This window comes from Vipera ursinii (assembly GCF_947247035.1).
Source record: "Vipera ursinii genome assembly, chromosome: 5".
In the NCBI taxonomy this organism is placed as follows: domain Eukaryota; kingdom Metazoa; phylum Chordata; class Lepidosauria; order Squamata; family Viperidae; genus Vipera; species Vipera ursinii.
In genome coordinates, this window is record NC_139518.1 from 97,344,156 (window position 1) to 97,352,932 (window position 8,777).

Consider the following 8,777-nt stretch of genomic DNA (forward strand, 5'->3'; position numbering starts at 1 on the left):
GAAAGAAAGGGAAGGAAAGAAGGAAGAAAGAAAGAAAGAAAGAAAGAAAGAAAGAAAGAAAGAAAGAAAGAAAGAAAGAAAGAAAGAAAGAAAAAGAAAGAACGAACCCAGGGCTACCTACAATCCCTGTTATTCATTTTATTGAGATTCTGGACTTCCCCTCCTGTCCGTCAAAACTAATTTTTCTTCCTCTTGCCTTCGTTCTCATCTGCAATATATTCTGAGAGAGAGAGAGAGAGAGAGAGAAAGAGAGAGAGAGAGAGACAGAGAGAGAGAGAGAAAGAGAGAGAGAGAGAGAGAGAGAGAGAGAGAGAGAGAGAGAGAGAGAGAGAGAGAGAGAGAGAGAGAGAGAGAGAGAGAGAGAGAGAGAGAATCGAATACCGTAATAAAATGGAACGCACAAAATTTATGTTGCCCCTTTTCCTGGCAAAGCAGAAAGGTTTTTCAAGGAGAGAGGGATTACTTTGAGACTCTCTCTTTCTGTGTGTGTGGGGTGTGTTTTTTTGCAAAACATGACCAGCCTTTACTGTTACAGGTAGTCCCCGACTCGCCACAATTCATTTAGTGACCATTCAAAGTTACAACAGCACTGAAAAAAAAAGGGACTTCTGGTCGTTTTTCACACTTATGATGGTGGCAGCATCCCTGATCACAATCCAGACACTTGGCCACTGACTCCTCCTTATGATGGCCACACCATCCCGGTGTGTGTGTGTGTGTGTGTGTGTGTGTGTGTGTGTGTGTGTGACGTGATCCCCTTTTGCAAACTTCTGACAAGTCAAGTCAACAGGGAAGAGACTGTTTGCAGACAGTCTGCAAATGTTCTGAGGCTGCGTTTCCTCCTAGCCGGCGACACATGTAGGATTTGCACTTTGCGCATCCCCGTCTGGGCACTTCCTACGAACAGAAAATGTTGGCCGTACGTTGGGTTTGAGCATGCAAGCTCAGCACATAGGAAAGGTTTAATGCCAATTCAGCAGAATGTGCTTAGCATAGGAACAAAAGAAGGTCAGAAGCAAAGGCAACGTGAGTGAAGCACAGCCAAGGACGCCTATAATATTGCAGCCTCACACGTTCCTCTCAATGCCTTATCAGATGGCGTGAGCTGCGAGTTGGGATTTCAGTGTGCCTTCTACATTTCTGGGGCCTTCTGCAGTTACACTAGGCCAGAGGCCAGGAATAAATCTTGTGACCGTATCAGACTCACTTGCAAACGTGAGCAAAAGGACTGCTGAGTAGATATTAAAGCACGCAATTTATTTGCTCCTTTGCCTTTATTGTTTCCCAGACAACTCACGGTAGCGAGCATGTCCAACACACCTTGCTCCTCCTATTTTCCCCACCACAATAACAACCTACATGGGGCTACCCTTGAAGACCACTCGGAGGCTCCAACTGGTACAGAATGCAGCCGCGAGAGTTGTGTTGGGAGTATCCCGACACTCCCATGTCACACCTTTGCTCTGCGAGCTACATTGGCTTCCAGTTGTCTTCCGGGTGAGGTTCAAGGTGTTAGTAATGACCTACAAAGCCCTTCATGGCATGGGTCCGGAATACCTTGGGGAGCACCTGCGGCCGGCGTCAACTTCCCTCCGCCCAGTACGCTCCCACAGAGAGGGCCTCCTCAGGGTGCCACCGGTCAAAGAATGCCGACTGGTGGCCCCCAGGGGGAGGGCGTTCTCTGTGGGCGCACCGGATTTATGGAACCATCTTCCGGTCGAGCTCCGGATGGCGCCTGATCTCCGCTCCTTCCGGCGCGATCTTAAAACCCACCTTTTTGAACAAGCTGGCCTGGCCTGATGGGATGGGGTTGGGTTTATTAAATTGGTCTTAACTTTTAATCTGTATTAATTTATTACGGGCATTGCTGTTTAATTACTTTTTAATAATTTTTAATTTTTGTATCTTGTTTTTATTATGTATTGCCCTGTTCACCGCCCTGAGTCCTTCGGGAGAAGGGCGGTATACAAATTAAATTAATAAAATAAATAAATAAATAAATAAACCTTATGAGGGGGGTGTTGGGTTGAGAGAGAGGGGCTGACCCAAAGTCATCTAGCCTTCATGGCCAAGGGGAAAAAAAAAATCTCCTGGTTCCTAGCCTAGTACCCTAAGCACCAGACAGACCTGGTTCAAACAAATTACAGAATCGGCACTTCATTTCTTAAGCTCTTCTGTTCATTTCCACTTTCCACGCACAGAAGAGATGGGGAAATTTGGCATGAACACTGTTAACCTGGCAGAACATCTGTCCTCCACTGGTGGGAAACACTTATCTTGTCCTTCCTCCCTTCTAGAGTTAAGATGCCATGGCACCTTCAGAATAGTTAATATGTATGTGGAGAGAGAGAGGGGGGGAGCACCCACAACCTCTGGAGACATTTTACTAGTTAATTGTTCTCACGGCCAGGAAATCTCTCCTTAGTTTTAGTATGCTCAAGCAATCTATGACTCAGCCTGTCTTCCAAGCATGAACACCCAAGCTCTGTTCTTCCATTACAGGTAGTCCTCGATTTGACACTACAATTAAGCTGAAAATGTCTGTTGGTACGCGGGACTGTTGTTAAGTGAGTTTTTCCCCATTTTACGACTTTTCTTGCTATGGGAATCTGGCTTCCCCATGGACTTTGCTCATCCGAAGTTTGCCTAAGGGGACCACGTGACGCCGGAACACTGCAACCATCCTGGGGTACATGTCAACCATTCAAATGAACGTGGGGATGCTGCAACCGTCGTGAGTGTGGGAAAATGGTCACAAGTCAACTTTTCCCCCCAGTGTTGTTCTAAGTTTGAAGGAGTCAGTGAGAAGTCAAGGACGAACTGTTTATAAAGAGGACAACCTTTTGAATTGAATATAAATGACTGAGGACTAGGGTGCATGAACACAAGCTTGCTATTAGAAGACAAGAACAACGTTCACAGGTGTGGACACACATGGCTACACACAACCATGCCTTTAATCTAGCAGGGACTGAGGCTATTGCCAGTGACAACACTAAAGGCGGCCGCCTGTTTAAGGAAGCCTGGTTTTCAAACCATTCCTCCATCAACCGGCATATAGACCTCCCCCCTGCATACCAGGCACTAAAAAATTGGGAAGAGCAACGACGTGCGCGACATGAAGACAAACAGCGCAAGAATTCACAAATTATCTCATTGCATCAAATCCAAGGTTGCACCAGCACACAACCACTCTGCAATGTCGAACACAAGGAAGAAGAGCAACAACCATTTAAGATCCCTGGCATGAGAACACGGACAATGACCAGGGTTATGGCTACAACACATGGAGCTATAAACAATTCACTTTTAACAACAGATACCCAGAGACAAATACATCCCAAAAACGGATGCGCGACAACTCAAAGAAATACGGCAGACCTCAACAAACAGATCTGAGCATGCTCCATGAGCAGAGTGCAGACACCAACAGTATAAACGGAATCTCCCCACCCCAGCATCTCCATCCTGATGACGTTGGCAGTTGGCCAACGAAAGCTTGATTTTTCAGCAATAAAAACTGTTTTAGTTTTTAATTCTATCCCAGTGTTCATTTGTTTGTTAATTTTAACATGCCTGGGATTCGTATTTTTAATCTTATCAAGGAATATATATATATATATATACACATACATACACATACACACACACACACACACACACACTGTTAAGCATTCAGAATACTCTTGATTAGTCCCAGACATGGGACAAATCTTATTTCCTGTTTCAGCCTAGCCCAAGGCCATCTACAGGCAGTAGCCACAGCAGTGGCAGCTCATATTTGTGTAAATTTTTTGGCTTGCTAACAAAGAATAAAGGGAGACCGATATGATCATTTCAAACTTTGAAATGATCATATCAGTCTCCCTTTATTCTTTGTTAGCAAGCCAAAAAAATTACACACACACACACACACACATATACACACACACACACACACATACACACACACACACACACACACATATACATCACCTTTCAGGGCCTGTTGTCTATTCCACCATGAAGAAAGGTGAATAATGTTGCAGCATCTAATTTTGTCTTCCGAGCTTTTGGACTTATGCTGGAGCCCATCCTCAGTGTGCATGCTGTTTGTAGTGCCTATTTAAGCGGCTTTTAAGATGTTGATTGAACTGTGTTGGTGGCCGGCTATTAAGTCATTGGCTGTCATTTCCTTGTGCTGCCAAAACCTCACCTCCTTAGTCCTTGATAAGCTGGTTGTAAGTCAGCATTCCTGTTGACTGACAAGGGGCCTGTTTCCCAGGATTCAATCACTTCCCTGGCTGTTTTTGTGGCATCCAATGTTCAATTTTGCAGCTAGTAAGTTTGTTGGCTGAGCAGGTACAAAAACAGCCAGGGAAATAATTGAAGCCTGGGAAATGGGCCCCTTGTCAGTCAACAGAAATGCTGATTTACCCCCAGCCTATCAAATACTAGAGGGAAGTTCCCAGAAGATGGGCTCCAGCACAAATCTGAAAGCTCAGAAGTCAAAAATCTCTGATCCTGGTGACCAGCCAAGATTGGATCTATTCCACCATGTCAGGTCAAAGTGCTAAGGTTACGAAGTCAAGCTGTCACTACAGAAGGCTTTTAATCCAATTTGTTTAAGGTTGGACTGTTTTTCTGTGCTGCTCAATTTTGAAAACCTCATTAGTTCCAGTGGAGGATCAAGAGGAGATGGATAAGATTCTCAACAATAATTGCAAATAAACAACAACCCACCTGTTGTGAGAAGATCTAACAATTCCAGCTTAGTTCGCTTTTCCTTAACGTCCCGCGTTCCTTCGCATTGTTTTTTTTTCAGCAGAGCCCTTTTAGAGTTAGCGCAGCCGAAGATAGAAGCGCGAGGTGCTAATGAGAAATGCACTTTAATGCATTACCTTGCGCTCTCTGGGGGCGCAATTTGAAATCCCAGCTGGATATTCAAATTCATGATGAGAAGGCAGTTATTTCTGGATCTCTCTGACACGAGGACCTGGCTTCTAAGCTGATCAGAAGACAGGCTGCAAATCACAGATGCACCATCAGCAGTGATGAAAATCCGGCAGAATTATCGTGATAATTTCTGTGCTGAATCCAAATAGAGCAATCCTCTCCCCACCCCCACCCCCATTTTAACTGCATTACCAGTATAGGCATTTAGATACCCTCCCTCCCTCTCCCTCCCTCCCTCCCTTCCTCCCTCTCCCTTCTTCCCTTCCCTCCTTCTCTCCTTCCCTTCCCCTCCTCCCTCCCTCCCTCCCTCTCTCTCTCTCTTCCTTCCTTCCTTCCTTCCTTCCATCCCTCCCTCTCCCTTCTTCCCTTCCCTCCTTCTCTCCTTCCCTTCCCCTCCCTCCCTCTCTCTTCCTTCCTTCCTTCCTTCCTTCCTTCTATCCCTCCCTCTCCCTTCTTCCCTCCTTCTCTCCTTCCCTTCCCCTCCTCCCTCCCTCCCTCTCTCTCTTCCTTCCTTCCTTCTATCCCTCCCTCTCCCTTCTTCCCTTCCCTCCTTCTCTCCTTCCCTTCCCCTCCTCCCTCCCTCCCTCTCTCTCTCTCTTCCTTCCTTCCTTCCTTCCTTCCTTCCATCCCTCCCTCTCCCTTCTTCCCTTCCCTCCTTCTCTCCTTCCCTTCCCCTCCCTCCCTCTCTCTCTTCCTTCCTTCCTTCCTTCCTTCTATCCCTCCCTCTCCCTTCTTCCCTCCTTCTCTCCTTCCCTTCCCCTCCTCCCTCCCTCCCTCTCTCTCTTCCTTCCTTCCTTCTATCCCTCCCTCTCCCTTCTTCCCTTCCCTCCTTCTCTCCTTCCCTTCCCCTCCTCCCTCCCTCCCTCCCTCCCTCCCTCTCTCTCTCTTCCTTCCTTCCTTCCTTCCTTCCTTCCTTCTATCCCTCCCTCTCCCTTCTCTCCTTCCCTTCCCCTCCTCCCTCCCTCTCTCTCTCTCTCTTCCTTCCTTCCTTCCTTCCTTCTATCCCTCCCTCTCCCTTCTTCCCTCCTTCTCTCCTTCCCTTCCCCTCCCTCCCTCCCTTCCCTCCTTCCTTGCTTCCCTCCCTCCCTTCTTTCCCTCCCATCTCCTCCCTCCCTTCTTCCCTTCTCTCCCTCTCTCTCTTCCTTCCTCCCTTCCTTCCCTGCTTGCTTCCCTCCCTCCCTTTTTTCCCTCCCTCCCTCCCTCCCTTCTTCCCCTCTGATCTAGTTTATTAACAATTCTAGAGACTGCTCTGGAGCAATTCAATTGACTATTGAATTGTATCATGATGCTGACAAAACATCTCAAGCCCACTTCCATCAGGAAGAGAACCGTGGGAAGTTCACGATCATCATTTCTCATCCGGTCTGGGGACGAATTGCTCAGGGCAATTTTTTTTTTCTGCCATCAACACCTAGTCCATGATTAAGTTCTGGTAGATATTAAATGATTAGACAAAAAACTCAGCGACCGCACAAAATACTCTATTGAAGATGAACTGCACAGCGGTTCAAGAAACAGTACATCATTCATTGGGAGCCCTGCTGGCTGAGTGCCCACAGCCTGGAGTTCAGTCCCGACTGGCTCAAGGTTGTCTCAGCCTTCCATCCTTCCGTGGTTGCTAAAATGAGGACCCAGATTGTCGGGGGCAAGAGGCTGACTTTGTAAACTGCTTAGAGAGGGCTGCAAAGCACTACAAAGTGGTATATCAGCTAACTGCTTACATGCATATTGAGATGTACAGTATTTCTATCTGTACCATTGAATCAACCGCTTTTGCCTGAAGAAAGTTTATTAAATTTTCTAAATCAGTAAAACTTCTATGAAAGTGTAGATCTGGAATAAGTTCCCTAGTATTCTCTGAATATTGCAGTCTTCTGTAGCCATCGGCTCTAGCCAACATTGCAATGGCAAGAGGTGGGAGATGAATATTTCAAGGCCCTGGATCCTGATAAAGCTATTGGAGTTGACCAATTGATTAAGGCCAACCTTCCATATTTGATGAAATAGACACTTTCTTGTGCTACTTAAGCACTGTACAGAAGAGACTAAAGAGGCAGTGTGATTAATTAAGCTTATTGAAAAATCAGCCCTGTTTTTCAGAAGATTGATTCCTGACAGGAGCCCCTCAAATGTCACCCCTTTCTGTTGTCTGGAATCCCTTTTGGAATAGAATAGAATAGAATGGAATGGAATGGAATGGAATGGAATGGAATGGAATAGAATAGAATAGAATAGAATAGAATAGAATAGAATAGAATAGAATAGAATAGAATAGAATAGAATAGAATAGAATAGAATAGAATAGAATAGAATAGAATAGAATAGAATATGGAATGGAATGGAAAGGAAAGGAACAGAACAGAACAGAACAGAACAGAATAGAATGGAATGGAATGGAATGGAATGGAACGGAACGGAACGGAACGGAACGGAACGGAACGGAACAGAACGGAACGGAACAGAACAGAACAGAACAGAACAGAACAGAATAGAATAGAATAGAATAGAGCTGGAAGGGATCTTGGAAGTCTTCTAGTCCAGCCCCCTGCTCAAGCAGGAGAACCTATACCACCTCAGACAGGTGATTGTCCAATCTCTTCTTAAAAACCTCCAGTGATGGAGCACCCACAACTTCTGGAGGCAGGTTGTTCCACTGGTTAATTGTCCTCACTGTTAGGAAGTTTCTCCTTAATTCCAGGTTGTTTCTCTCTTTGGTCAGTTTCCATCTGCTGCTTCTTGTCCTGCCCTCTGGTGCTTTGGAGAATAGCTTGACTCCCTCCTCTTTGTGGCAGCCCCTCAAATCCTGGTACTTGCCCTTTGCTGAAACATTAACCTAGTGACATTCAGGCATTTAAAAGACCAGATTTCCTTTCTTACATCTGGCGATAAAACAATCGGACCATCCTGGCCCCCTCCACCTCACCCTTGCAATTAGCGCGAACTAATACATTGAGGAGTTGACTAACTTGTAGGATCGCACAGGAAGTAGGAGGCAGGGAGCAAGGAAGTTAGCCCACGTTTGTTGGGCCCAGATAGCAGCCTGTGCAATTTGGAAGTTCAGAAGAGGGCAGCAGATCTTATTGCGAGGAGAGAGCCTTGCCAGAGTCTTGTAGAGGAGTGATAAACGACGCTCCTTGCAGAAGTGAAAAATGGCCTTTTTAAAATACAGGGGTAACTAAGAAAATGAACTGATCTGAGCCAGATTAGATTGGAAGGATTAAAGCAAAGCAAAGCAAGCCTTGGCATGCATCACTCCAGTTTTTAAATGAGCATCCGTGGCACCACAGAACAATATTATTATTATTATTATTATTATTATTATTATTATTATTATTGTTGTTGTTGTTGTTGTTGTTGTTGTTGTTGTTGTTGTTGTTGTTATTATTATTATTATTATTATTATTATTATTATTATTATTATTATTATTATTATTTGAATTTCTACACCGCCCTTCTCCCAAAGGACTCAGGGCGGTGTACAGGGCAATAAAATACAACGTACAAAAGTTAAACGTAAAATTAAATTAATTTAGCCCTAACAATAAATAGTTAAAAATAAACCCAAACCCTTAGTCCAGGCCGGCCTGTTCAAACAACCAGGTCTTCAGATCACGGCGGAAAGAGCGAAGGTCGGCAGCCAACTGGAGCTCAACAGGCAATTGATTCCAAAGGGCTGGTGCACCCACAGGGAATGCCCTCCCCCTGGGGATAACCTGCCGGCACTCACTGACCGGCGGCACCCTGAGCAGGCCCTCCCTGTGGGAGCGCACAGGACGATGGGAGATTGATGCTGGCAGCAGGTGCTCCCTAAGATAACCTGGACCCATGCCATTTAGGGCTTT